We start from the raw sequence: 13398 nt of genomic DNA on the forward strand, positions 1-13398 counted from the left end.
TTAACATTTTTATTGTTAAAAATAAAAATGGTAGTTAAATTGTTTGTATTAAAATAAAAATTATCATTCTTTAAGCGAATTATCCTTATTTATACAAATTATTGTTGGTGTATAATGTTTTTTTTTTTAATTGGTTTATTTCACATGAGAGAGAGAGAGAGTAAATGAATAACAGATTTGGTGTTAGAGTTCTGCTCTACGTAATCATATGATATGCATAATATAATAATAGTTATCATATAAGATAAAAATAAAATAGTAAATTTAAAAAATTAGGAAAAGGAAAAAGAAAAACACCTTTCAGAGCTGATATGATGCATTCTCAATCGTGTTATTTTCCTGTTTTTAGAATCAATAGTTTTTCGATCATTTTTATTTATTTATTTTTAGTATATTTATCTGCAATGAATATCACTTTTGTGACAAAAGAGCAGAAGAAAATTAATTTCAATAAAATAAAGACATTGATGATCTTAAGGAACCGATATTAAAATGTACCTCCTAAAAGATGAAAGAATAATCGAAAATACGAAAACAAATTTTATATTTGAAGGTACTTTATTTATTATATTTTTATTGACTAGGATTTTCTTAAAAAATTAAAGGTTGAATTTCATTTTCGAATAAAAACAAAGTTTTTAAAAGTAAAAAGAATTGAAAATATTATTTCACAGTTAAAAAAAATTAAATTCGTAACATAAACTAATCCATACACCAACAACAAATGGTAAAATCATGAACTAATGTTCTATTTAAATGTATTTGATATACGAACAACTATCTGAAACAATTCAAATAGTACATAAATGCATAATTATTAAAGCATTAAATAATTTAATGAAATTAAAACATTTGCTTACCTCCTTCGATATCTATTTTACGTTTCCTTGTTATTTAATTTATCAAATTGATGTAAAAAAAATAACGACAACAACAACAGCAAAAAAAAAAACTACCAAATAATTTAAAACAATTAAACAAAATAAAAAAATATGCTTTCTTTTGAAATTGATAACTTAAATTATGTAATTAAAAGAGCTAAAAAAAAAATTAACAGAGAGCGTTTATTTACCTTAGTCTAAGAAATGTCTCATCACAAAAAGACCAGACCAGAGAAAATGTCAGCAAGTTCTGCCCAGTTTAGATCCCTTAAAAGCTTAAAACACCTGTTTTCTCAGAAAATCTAGATAATTGCTTGTTTGAGACGATTTACGAAGAGATATCCAAATAAGATATGTTTCTGTGGATATCTGACATTTTAAAAAGAGGACAAAGGAGCAAAAGGCTATAAAAATGAAAATTTAAGAAGCAAAGTACTTTTACCCACAGTGTGTAACATGAGGTGGCTGTTTTTGAGGAGTCAAATAACTGTCTTTGTGGGGGGTTTGGCCACCAGAATTATATGCCAAAGTGGGTGGAAAGGAAATTGTTGAAAGTCAGGGGTGGCTTTGAAACCAATTTTTATCAGTGAAGGTTGCATTTTATTACTCTTTCCGCCAGGGAAGGGCAAAAGAGATGAAGTTGGGATGAGATTTTATTTTAATTATATTGAAAGTTATACGTGAAAAAAAAAGTCTTTGTCTTAAGAAAGTTTTTTAGACAGCTTTTTTTTCTTTCTGAAATTACCAATTTAACTTAATTTTATTTTCACGAATGTTTAAATTTCAATAAGGGCAAAGCAAATTATTCGCCTTTTAATTAAATTTCAGAGGAAAATAAAAGTTTTAATTTCAAAAATAGCTTTAAAGTAGAAAAAAAAACAGTACTTTTCTTCAAAAGTTACCAATTTAACTTGACTTCATTCTCACGAATTTCAGAAGTGGCTAAGAACACTATTCGCCCCCTCAATTAAATTTCAGAGGAAAAAAATGTTTAAAAAAAAAACTTTAAAGTTGAAATTTTTTTTTCTAAAATTACCAATTTAACTTTATTTTCACGAAAGGCTAAATTTCAGAAGAGGCGAAGCACATTTTTCGCTCCCTTAATTTAAATTCCCAGTAAAATAAAGTTTTTGATTTCGAAAATAACTTTAAAGTAGAAAAAAAAATAGGGCTTTTTTTCTAAAGTTATCAATTTAACTTGACATTATTTTCACGAATGGCTAAATTTCAGAAGGGGCGAAGCACATTTTTCACCCTTCAATTAAATTTCAGAGGTAAATAAAGTTTTTTCTTAAAAAATAGCTTTAAAGGGGAAAAAATAGTGCTTTTTTCCTAAAGTTATCAATTTAACTTGACTTCATTCTCATGAATGTCTAAATATCAAAAGGGGTCTTATGTCTAAATATCACTCAATTAAACTTCAGAAGAAAAAAGTGCTTAAAAAAAAAAAAAAACTAAAGTTGAAAAAGGGTTCTTTTTTTTCTTTCTAAAATTGCCAATTTAACTTAACTTTATTTTCACGAATGGCAAAATTTCAGAAGGGGTGAAGCACATTATTCGCCCCCTCAATTTCAATTCACAGTAAAATAAAGTTTTTAATTTCGAAAATACCTTTAAAGTAGAAAAAGAAATGGATCTTTTTTTTTAAAGTTACCAATTGAACTTGACTTCATTCTCACGAATATCTAAATTTTATAAAGGGCTAAGTACACTATTCGCCTCTTCAATTAAATTTAAGACAAAAAAAATGTTTTTTTTTTTCCTTCCAAATTACCAACTTAATTTTATTTTCACGAATGGCTAAATTTTTGAAGGGGCGAAGCACACTATTCGCCCCCTCAATTGAATTTCAAAAGAAATTTTTTTTTTCCTTACATTTCTTTTATAAAAACTTCAAAGTTGAGAAAAAGTTCTTTTTCGTCTTCTGAAATTACCAATTGAACTTAACTATGTTTTCAAGAATGGCTAAATTTCAGAAGGGGCGAAGCACGTTATTCGCCCCCTCAATTTAAATTCACTGTAAAATAAGTAATTTTTGATTTCGAAAATAACCTTAAAGTTGAAAAAGAAATGGTTATTTTATTCTAAAGTTATCAATTTAACTTGACGTTATAATCACGAATGGCAAAATTTCAAGAGGGGCGAAGTACATTACTCACCCTTCATTTAAATTTCAGAATTAAATAAAGTTTTTTGCTTAGAAAATCGCTTCAAAGTTGAAAAAAGTTTTTTTCTTCCTTTAAGTTTACTAATTTAAATTAACTTTATTTTTGTGAATGTCTAAATTTCAGAAGGGGCGAAACGCAATATAGGCTCTTTTATTAAATTTCAGAAGACAATAAGGTTTTCTTTTTGAAAAATAGCTTCAAAATTGAAAAGAAAATAAATTGTTTTTTCCTAAAATTACCAATTTTACCTAATTTATTTCTTGCCTTCATATTTATTATAACCTCTTACTTTAATTTCAGAGGAAAATTAGGTTTTTTACTTGGAAATAGCTACAAAGTTCAACTAAAAAGTTACTTTTTTCTAAAATTTTACTTTTTGACTATTTTTTACTCGGAATTTTACTTGATTTTATTTTCTCGAATGTTTAAATTTTAGGAGGGGCGAAATATATTGTTTGCCCCCTCACTAAAATTTCAGAGGGGGCGACTGCCCCCTCTGCCCCCCCGGCTGGCACGCCACTGCTTTAAGGCTAATATGCCATTGCCCATTACACACTCACCCGATGTTCTGTACATTGTTGTTTTCTTTAAGGCTAATATGCCATTGTCATTGCCCATTACACACTCACCCGATATTCTGTACATTGCTGTTTTCTTTAAGGCTAATATGCCATTGCCCATTACACACTCACCCGATATTCTGTACATTGTTGTTTTCTTTAAAGTGTTTCTGTCTGATATACAAAGTGACATTTTTCCAACAAATCTGTCCTAAATGTAAAAATCATAACTATCTCAAAGGCGGAAAAAAATTTTTATCAAAAAAGAAGAAAACTCTTTTTCTTTTTATCAAATTCTGAATTCGAAAATAGATTTTATTTGATGTACATGCCACAGAAAAATTTAAGCATGCATTTCGTTTTCCCCATCAAAAGAAGAATGCCTTTGAATAATTGCCAAAAGAAATGAATGTCAACAAATGATTCCTATGTCATTCTCATAGGGAGGGAGTTTCGAATTGAAGGGCCAGTCTAAAAGCCATAGTTGCCAAAATATGCGTTTTTTGACGATTTATGCATTTATTCAATTTATGTATGTAATTTTTGCAAGTGGATATTAATACGCCCGGTGGCTGTGTAGTAGCGCTTAGCGCTCTCGTGCCGCAGATCCTGGGTTCGATCCTCTGGCAGGGCAAGAGTGACCCCGCCTTTCACCCCTTCAGTGGAGCGATAAAATGAGTGCCAACCGTGTTTGGAGACTAAATACTGGGGTTTCGCGTTCGGTTGACCACCAAACCGGAACATCTACTCCTGTACCCCAAAACCCAAGGTCAAGAAAACTTAGATGGGCACAGTAGGTCTTGGCTCTCTATGGCTCATAGGTCTTGGCTCTCTTACACTAAATTCAGTGGCTCTGTCGCGCCACTGAATTTAGTGTAAATAACATTTAATATGGAGTTGGGAAATGTGGGCAAAATTTAGATTAATTTTGATTAAAACTTAAAATTGCACCAAAATGGAATGCCAACCTTTTAAAAACTGTCTGACCGCAGAACTGCAGGGCTGCCAACTTTCTATGTTTTTTTTTTTGGGGGGGGGGGGAATTTTAGTGGTAGCTGAGTTTATGCTTTAATGATTGATTATTTTGTAAATTTTCCACACCACTACATGTAAATGATTCAAAACTTCATATTAAGCGTCACTTTCTTCCGGCCCTCTAATGGGAAAACTTTTAACTCTTTCTGGAACAATAAGTTTCGATTGAAAATTTTAGTCAGACAGGACATTCTAAGTGAAACTCATACTTTAGTTCTTTATTATTTAAATAATAGTAATTGCTAAACGTTCGAAAGCAATTAGTTTAAAATTTCTAGCGGTTTGTAACATTTGTTGAATTAATGTTGCCAGACTGGCTACACTACACCGGTAACGCACTGGTAAATTTTAAATGCAATAACTACTGTATTTATAATTTTTACATGCACATAGAAAAATAATGGGTTACACACACATCTTATTCAATTAGAGCAAATTAAACAAAATTTTGAAGATAAATATAATATAACTAGTATAATATAATATAAAAACACAACAATATGATTTTCAATGCATAAACTTTACAAATCTTTTACAGTCTGGTATATCCCAAAGCACGGTGTTGCACATAAGCCCATATCGGACTCTTTGCCTTCGACTTAAGTCGTAATCGGGGAAAAACTAGGACCACTAATACCATCTATTAGACAAATAGTGAATTAAATATCCTCAAGTAGAAACGAACCAGCTCGGGCTTCACAAAATGGAAACGTTAATTTTTCTCATGCCCGAAATCTGTTCGGGCGTCACAAATACTGCACGTTGAAGTCGCCCGAACTGGATTCGGGCCAAAGAATATATACAGTGGAGAATCGTTTATACGACGCCGAAGGGACCACCGAAAAACGTCGTATAAACGATAACATCGTATAATCGATTTTAACTTCTAAAACTGAAACTAACTCTGTTTTCAGTTAATTTTAATGTTTAACGTGTTGATTTACATAAATTTCTAAATTAGACAAAGCAAAACAAACAAATAACCAAAGAAGAAAAATTGCAGTTCCTGCTATTAGTCTCTACAATGCTTTGAATAGCGAGTTGAACTTACTGTTTTCTATGATGCAATTTTAGATTTCCAATCACTGCCAAATCTAATGGCTGAAGCGCACTTGTGCAATTTGCAGGAAAAAAGGGAGCTTTTACATTTTCCGAAATAATTAGTATCGATGGGTGCGCTGGACATTGGTCGATGAATAGCAAAATTTTTCGTTTTTCCTTCTTCATAACATTGTCAAGTTTTTTCAGTCATCTAGTAAAAATTGCGGTCGACATCCAAGCATTCTTGTTGACACCCTTTTCTGTATCATTCATGTTGGCAAATTCCGCCCTGTTTTAAAATACACAAGTAAAAATAAAAAATTAAATAAACGTGAACAAAATCTAAAAACCGACGTATAACCGATTCTGTGCGTCGTATAAACGATATATTTTTACATTAAAATGAATAGGAATGATTTAGGACCACACTAAAACGTCGTATAAATGTAAACGTCGTATAAGTGATCGTCGTATAAACGATGCTCCACTGTATATATTCTTTGTTCGGGCGACACTGGCAAAGGGTTAATAAAAAATTTGTTTTTTTAGTGAATTACTTTTTAAAAAAAATTTAACTCATATTGTTCTTTTCAGTTGTTTCGTGTATCGTTATAGTCATCAGTGCGTAAAAAAGGAAAATGTCAACGCACTTAAGATTAAAGTTAACATTCGCTATTGTTTCGTAGTAGAAGTTGACATGTGTAAGAAAGCATAACATCTCCTTTAAGTCCTAATTTCGCGTTTGAATTTTGTTCTTTTGTACAATTTAAGAGCTTCCTTTTTGAGCAAATGATATTTTTATCTATTTTTCAATGGAGGGAGTTGAATGTAAATTTGTTTATGCAAATTAGGTTTATTGCGATTTATATTATGTTAATCAAAAACAACAAAAAAACTTTTTTTTAAAGATTTTAGTTTGTAATTCTATTTAAGAAAAAAAAAAGAATTATACCGCATTTTATTTTTAAAAAGATATGTCATTTAACTTAAGCGGCGCAGTTGATAAACTCAACTTGGAGAAAAATATTCATAATCGTTGTTAATGAGAAACAGCTTGGCTGTTAACCATGCATTCCAATGCCCTGCATTTCCACACGTTGCCTTATATGTTTGATTTGACAATCGTGTTCAAAAACACATTTTTTTCCTATTGTTTATGACTACCATATGAAATTACGAGTCAGTCGTATGTTTGGAAGTGTAATTATCGCATTTTTTCACAATTCTTCCATGAAAACTTTCGATGACTGTAAATTGCTAAATGATTAACAAATCGTTTAGCAATTAGTTTACTTTTAGTAATAATTTTATTTAATTTACCATGCATTAATATACTTCGTACCTTTCTTTTTTTATTTTCTTCCTTTTTTCACTAATTGGAATAAGCAAGACCAGGGTAACTACCGATCATGAAAATTTTCGTGACCTTTATTTCAAATTTGATGACTTTCAACGATATTTGAGCTGACTAATTTTTAAGATGTAATTTCTCTAACAAATCTGATAAGTAGAAATTTTTTTTTTTTTTTAATTTTATAACCGTCGTTGAACAGCCGACCCAATTTTTTGGGTTTATGACTACTAATGTTCAACTCCGTAGCCTTGTAATTTTGTCAGTTAAAAAAACAAAAACAAAAAAACAATTGAAATTAAATTATAAAATATAGCTCTTCGGTCTGATTTTGAAATACGTTTCACTGTTAATTGCACTGAAAAACACATAGCAAAGCTTAATCGACACTTTTCTCCTTTTATTCTTGTTTTATAAAGAAAGTCTTGAATAAATGCAGTTCGCTTAATTTTGGTATTTTTTAATTAGTTTAATAATTCAAAAAATAATATTATCAAAGCGTAATTAGCATCGGATATACTATTGTTAACTTATAAAATATAACTTTTACATTTGCTTTCAAAATATGTTTCACAAGTATTAGTTGCACTGAAAAGCACATGGCGACGGATTTCAAATCAGTCTAACTACGTTCACAAGGAACATAAATTGTTTCGTATATTTTTTTAATACGAAATAAGAAATAAATAATTTTATTTAATTTATACTGTAAAGGTATATGTTGAATTTATTTTTATGCAAACACTTAAAAATTTTGAATGAGTATTTTCCTAGTGTTGAAGTAAGCCGTGTTTAGAGATTTTATCTCAAACTCTGAAAAATACACCGGTGTTCCTTGCTGTATTTCATAATTATAAACTATTAATCTGCTAAATATAATATTTTTCACTTATTTTGACCTAAATTAGTACAAAATAATGAAATAAGTATGAAAAATATGTTTAATAAAAATTCTGTGTTAAAGGCTAAACTGTAGGTACTATATAAACTATATAAAAAATTTGTATATGTTTCATTTCCCTCACAAATTGACGAAATAAAATTACACTTCAACAACCACTTTTTTATTTATCTATACATGTAATAAAATAAAAAGTTGTGTCTATATATCGGATTGCGGGTGTACCATTAACCCTAAAATTACAACATTCAACATGAACCTAAATAAGTAGTACACGAATAACGAAGCCTGACTTTTAATTATATTTTTAATTATATTTTTAATTCAGAGACATTTAAAAAAAATAGAATTTCCTCATTAGCTTAATTGAAGCCATTGTTTTAAAACAAACTACATACGATTCAGTTTTGTTAAATATTTTAAAGACAACATCAGTGATGTTTGCTAGCTTATAACATAACTCTAACCATTAAAGTCGTTTAATACTCGTTCTGTATAATTTAATTCTTTTTCATTCGTCTGCCAGGTTTTCTGAATGGTCAACGTGATCGTGGTAGCATAGGCGGACTACGTCTAAGGTTATATGAAACCACGTGAAAAAAGATGAAAAATATAATTAATGAAAATTCAGGGTCAAAGGGTTAAAGGCATTATTATAGAAGTGCGTCATATAATAAAAAATTAAGATTTAAAATGGGACAAAATTTTATTTTATTATCCAATGGCGAAATGGGTGTTGTTTTGGGTTCGATTGGCGTGCACACCTTATTTGGACGTCTTCACACTTTTCAACTGTGTTCAAGAGTAATAGTAAACAGTGCGCATGTGCCGTCATTGCTATGGCGACCTCTGCTGTTTCATAATTATTTTAGAATTCTTTTTTCACCTTTAATTTCGTTATGCTTGAAGTTGGTGAGTTTATTTTTGAGATATGGGATCTGAGAAGTCCCATGAATACTTCTTGAGTTGTGAATAAAAGAAAATTTCATGATTTGAAGGATATTCTTTTGCTTTTTATTGTTTTAGTTAAGAATCAGAAACTCTAACCTACAGTTCAAACTGAATCGTTTTCAATAATAATTTAGGGGAATATCACAAATAAAGAGGGCCCCAAACTGATTGTCACGGTCCCAAAGGTTAGAGTTGAAGCAAGAAAAAAAGAAAGAAAAAGAACGATGCCAAGGCCTAAGCTTACCGAGGCTGAAAAAACTAAAGCCAAAGAACATAGACGGGAATACCTTAAGCGTTACACACAAACGGAAATACGAAAGGAAACCCAAAGCAACACCCATTATGACAATAGGTAAAAAAAAAAAAAAAAAAAAAAAAAAAAAAAAAAAAAAAAAATAGACAACAACCATTTTGCCAATGATAGCCTTTCGGCAATCACAATTTAATTTAATTTAATTTAATTTAATTTAATTTAATTTAATTTAATTTAATTTAATTTAATTTAATTTAATTTAATTTAATTTAATTTAATTTAATTTAATTTAATTTAATTTAATTTAATTTAATTTAATTTAATTTAATTTAATTTAATTTAATTTAATTTAATTTAATTTAATTCTTACAAGAGGATGTTGAAAATTTTTGACTTTGAAAGTGGGCAGAAATACAAAAGTGGTTTGGAACTTATCTAGAAACACTCTGCATAGTTTTTAATTTTAAAGAATTTTTCGTTCAGTTATTTCACTCTAATTTATTCAGTCATGTCTTTAGCGTCCTTCGATTTAAAAGGAAGCAGTCGCTGAATGTTATTTAGGTCGTGAAAAAAAAAGTTTCAGAATTTTGTTTTCGGAATGAATACACCATTTTACTTTCATTTTTAGAGGTCAAAATTCCATGCCACATTTCCATTTTTACTTGAAACAAATATATAAGTACTTCGCACTTGATTCTATGGAAGATTCCCAACATTTTAAGACATTGCTTCAAAAGCATTTGTTTTTTATTAATAAGAAAAATACAAAAATGATAATATTAGTTATTTTATTATAGATTAATTAGAAAGCAGGACGAATAAATATTTCTTGTATCTTATTCGCCACTACCTAATTTGAAGTAAAAATCATGAAATTAAAACTTATGTGAATTATGTATGTTAAAATCAAAGCGAAAACAATTCAGATACATTTAACATACCTATATTGTTGCAACCATTTTATATTATTTTCCCTATTTAACCCTTTCGAAAGCCGTGGTAAGTATACTTACCACTAATTTTTAAAGTCCTTGTAAGAGTTTAATTAAATTGTATTTTGGATTGGTGCGAATAAAGTAAAGTTATTTATGTATTATTATTAAAATGGGTGGGTTATATAATTGGATGTATCTCTGGATATACTCATGATTAAAAATAGTTAAATGTTTGATATAATAATTAAATTAAGGCCGAAACATATAAAAGATAATTAAATTAATTGGGATGTGATCGTTAAGGAAAGTGGTAGTACAATGCTAATGTGGGATAACAATAACCCAATAGGTTCAAAGGGTCACAAAGTGTGAGGTTTAAACAAATTGGATGATTTTCTATCACCAAATTTGGAAAAGGGGCGAAAACAAAAATAAATTTAAGATTAAAGAAAAAAACGATAAAGTCATGCTATATCCAAACAATATATATGATTTAATACAGTAAGCTGATGTTTCCAATAAGAAAAACTAATAAATTCACATTTATGCATGCCCATAACAATAATTGAAAGGTACTCACCCTGTACACACAGGACATTTTAAAAGACAACCATCAAAAGAAACACACATTTTTAACTTGCGTTTAAGATTTATTTAAGAAAAATATCTAACAACATAACTAGTGGGAAGACGTCTTTAAAACAATTTTTAACATTAGGAACACCTTTAATAGAAATGGGTGACGAAAGAAATTATGTCATGCATAAAAAAAAGAAAAGCAAAAAAAGGTTTAACTATTGAAAAGACAATTATAGAAGGAAAGCTTAATTTAAGAGGGTCTTTAATGCTTAAAAAAAAGATATAATATGTAGATGTATGATTTATTGAAATTTACTACAATTAAGGATTTAAACTTTTAAAGAAAAATAAGGTTAAGAAAAAGGATGTAAAAAACTATCTCCTCGATACGGACCGAAGTCCGCATCGCGGAGAATAAAAAAAAGGAACTTGCCCGAAGGCTCAAGAAAAAGAGAATGTATTCAAAGTGACTTAAAAATTCCTTAACTGGTATAGGACCAGAAAAATTACGGCCAATTAAATTTAAAGAGGCGGAGAGTTTGAAATTTTAAAGGAAAGAGATTGGTTAGTTAGCCCCCCTAAAATTAAAAGAAGTAAAAGAAAGGCGTGAATAGAGGGGTTGGTTGACTTTCCCCACAGGATGTGCGATGACCGCATTGACCATGAGAAAGGTCACCAAGAAAGTAATAAAATTGCTAAATTGAAAAAAAGGAAAAACGTTTATAGAAAAAATTAAAGGCTTAGGTAAAATTAGAAATAAAATTGTCACATTACATTAAGTGTAAATGTGACAGTCCTTGTTAACTTTTCTACCACTTTTAATTTAGGTTTCCATTTGTTAATAACTTCAGCTTTCTTGAAATGCGTTAGAATAAAATTGGCAACCATTTTTCTGTACAAGAAAACGTATAAAAGTTATAAAATGCATAATTCCTTCTGAAGTTTGAAGCATTTATAATATTTATTTCATAAATAAAGAAAAATAAAAGCCAATAAGTTCCTAATAGGTCGTGTTAAATATACATACTTACCACCAAAATAAAAGTGGCATTAAAGTTTAAATTAATTTTCTTTAAGCTAAAAGAGTTTTAATTTTCTTATATCAATTACTATTCTTATATGAATTTCAATTCCAAAAGCTCTTTAATGTACCCTTACTCGAAATAAATGGCCTACTAAAGGATTAAATAATACCGCTAAAAATGTCACTTACCTGCTTCATCCACTAATCTTTTCAATTGTATTTAAATCAAAAAGGGGAGGAGGAACCAGTTAAAGATTCAAGTTTAGTTCAGCAGTGTTACCTAGATGAGTGAATAGCTAGCAGAAAAACTATTTCATTTCCATCTTTTTTTCGGTGAAATATTATATGCGACTAACGCTTTTTTTAACGAATTGAAATATAAATAAGTACAATGGTTCATCAAATTACCTTTGTTCAAATTTTATATAAGCAATTTGTCTTTTTGTAGAAACAAATGCTTTAGAAGATTTTACATGGCAAATTTAGAAAAATCATGCTTGAAGCTTTTAGAAATAGTGTCGCAAATGTTGGAGCAAAGTTCAAATGCAAAGTTCGGATCGACCAAAATGAGCTTTGAAAGTTATTAACTTCTTTCTATCTTTAACACTAGCAATTTCTGAAATCAATATACACCGAAGAGCCATTACATTATGACCACCCTGCTAATAATATGTAGGACCACCTTTAGCCCTCAAAACTGCTAGCACCCGCCGTAGAATTGATTCCACAAGGTGCTGATAGGTAGTCTGAGGTATCTGGTACCAAGCGCTCACCAACTGGTCCTGCAATTCCCTCACATTGCGAGGGTGTAGCGTGGCAGCACGAATTTGGTTTTCAAAGTAGGACCACAAATGCTCTATTGGATTAAGGTCAGGTGAATTTGGGGGCCAAGACATGACTTGAAAGTCACTGGAATGTTCCTCGAACCAATCCATGATGATTCGACCCTTATGACATGGTGCATTATCCTGTTGGTAAACACCATCCCCCGCAGGAAAAACTGTTGCCATGAATGGGTGAACCTGGTCTGCAACTATGTTCAAGTAGCTTACAGACGTCAGGGATTGTTCTATGAGGATTATGGGTCCTAATGTGCCCCATGAACACATTGTTCCTGGGTGAGAAACCATGAAAACCTGGGCGAGCCCATTGTTATAGATGGAGGGTGGTCTTAATGCAATGGCTCTTCGGTGTATAAGACTGCAATATTTATATAGCAATACTTTTTTAATTAAAGTGGTATTGAAAAAGAAAAAGAAAGATTTTAACTTTCTACGCTTATTTTGCTACAAATTAGTATGGATGCAAATTTTGCAAGGAAAAAATCTTCAATTTAAAAAATCATGCTAAAAGCTTCAAGTGCAAAGATCTTTTAAATGGAGTCAACAATATTGTCTAATAAAAACTTCAAAACATTTACTGCTAAAAGAAAAATTGTGTACCTAGAGTTAGTATAAAAGTGTTTCCATTATTTTTATCACCCATTATATATGAGCAGTAGTGGCTCAGGGGATAGAGCGTTCGCCTTCAAATGAGGTGAACCGGGTTTGAATCCGGGTTCACCTCATTTGAAGTCAATTAGAATTCTGCACCCGGCTCGTACTGACCACAGTGCTGACATAAAATATCCTCAATGGTAGTCGGATCATGGGTTAGAGTCCCCTTGTCGTCAGGCAAACCATGGGTAGTTTTCGTGGTTTTCCTCTTCATGTAACGCAA

The 13398-nt window shown here is 30.2% G+C and overlaps 1 protein-coding gene across 1 annotated transcript in view; it reads left to right on the forward strand.

Annotated features, from left to right (window-relative positions):
• Positions 1-13398, forward strand: part of LOC107445659 (chitin deacetylase 7) — a 33144-nt gene that overhangs the window by 4919 nt on the left and 14827 nt on the right. The gene's annotated exons all lie outside the window — the stretch shown is intronic.

Source organism: Parasteatoda tepidariorum, chromosome 4, assembly GCF_982258835.1.
Source record: "Parasteatoda tepidariorum strain Cologne lab strain chromosome 4, Ptep-v5.0, whole genome shotgun sequence".
Lineage (NCBI taxonomy): Eukaryota > Metazoa > Arthropoda > Arachnida > Araneae > Theridiidae > Parasteatoda > Parasteatoda tepidariorum.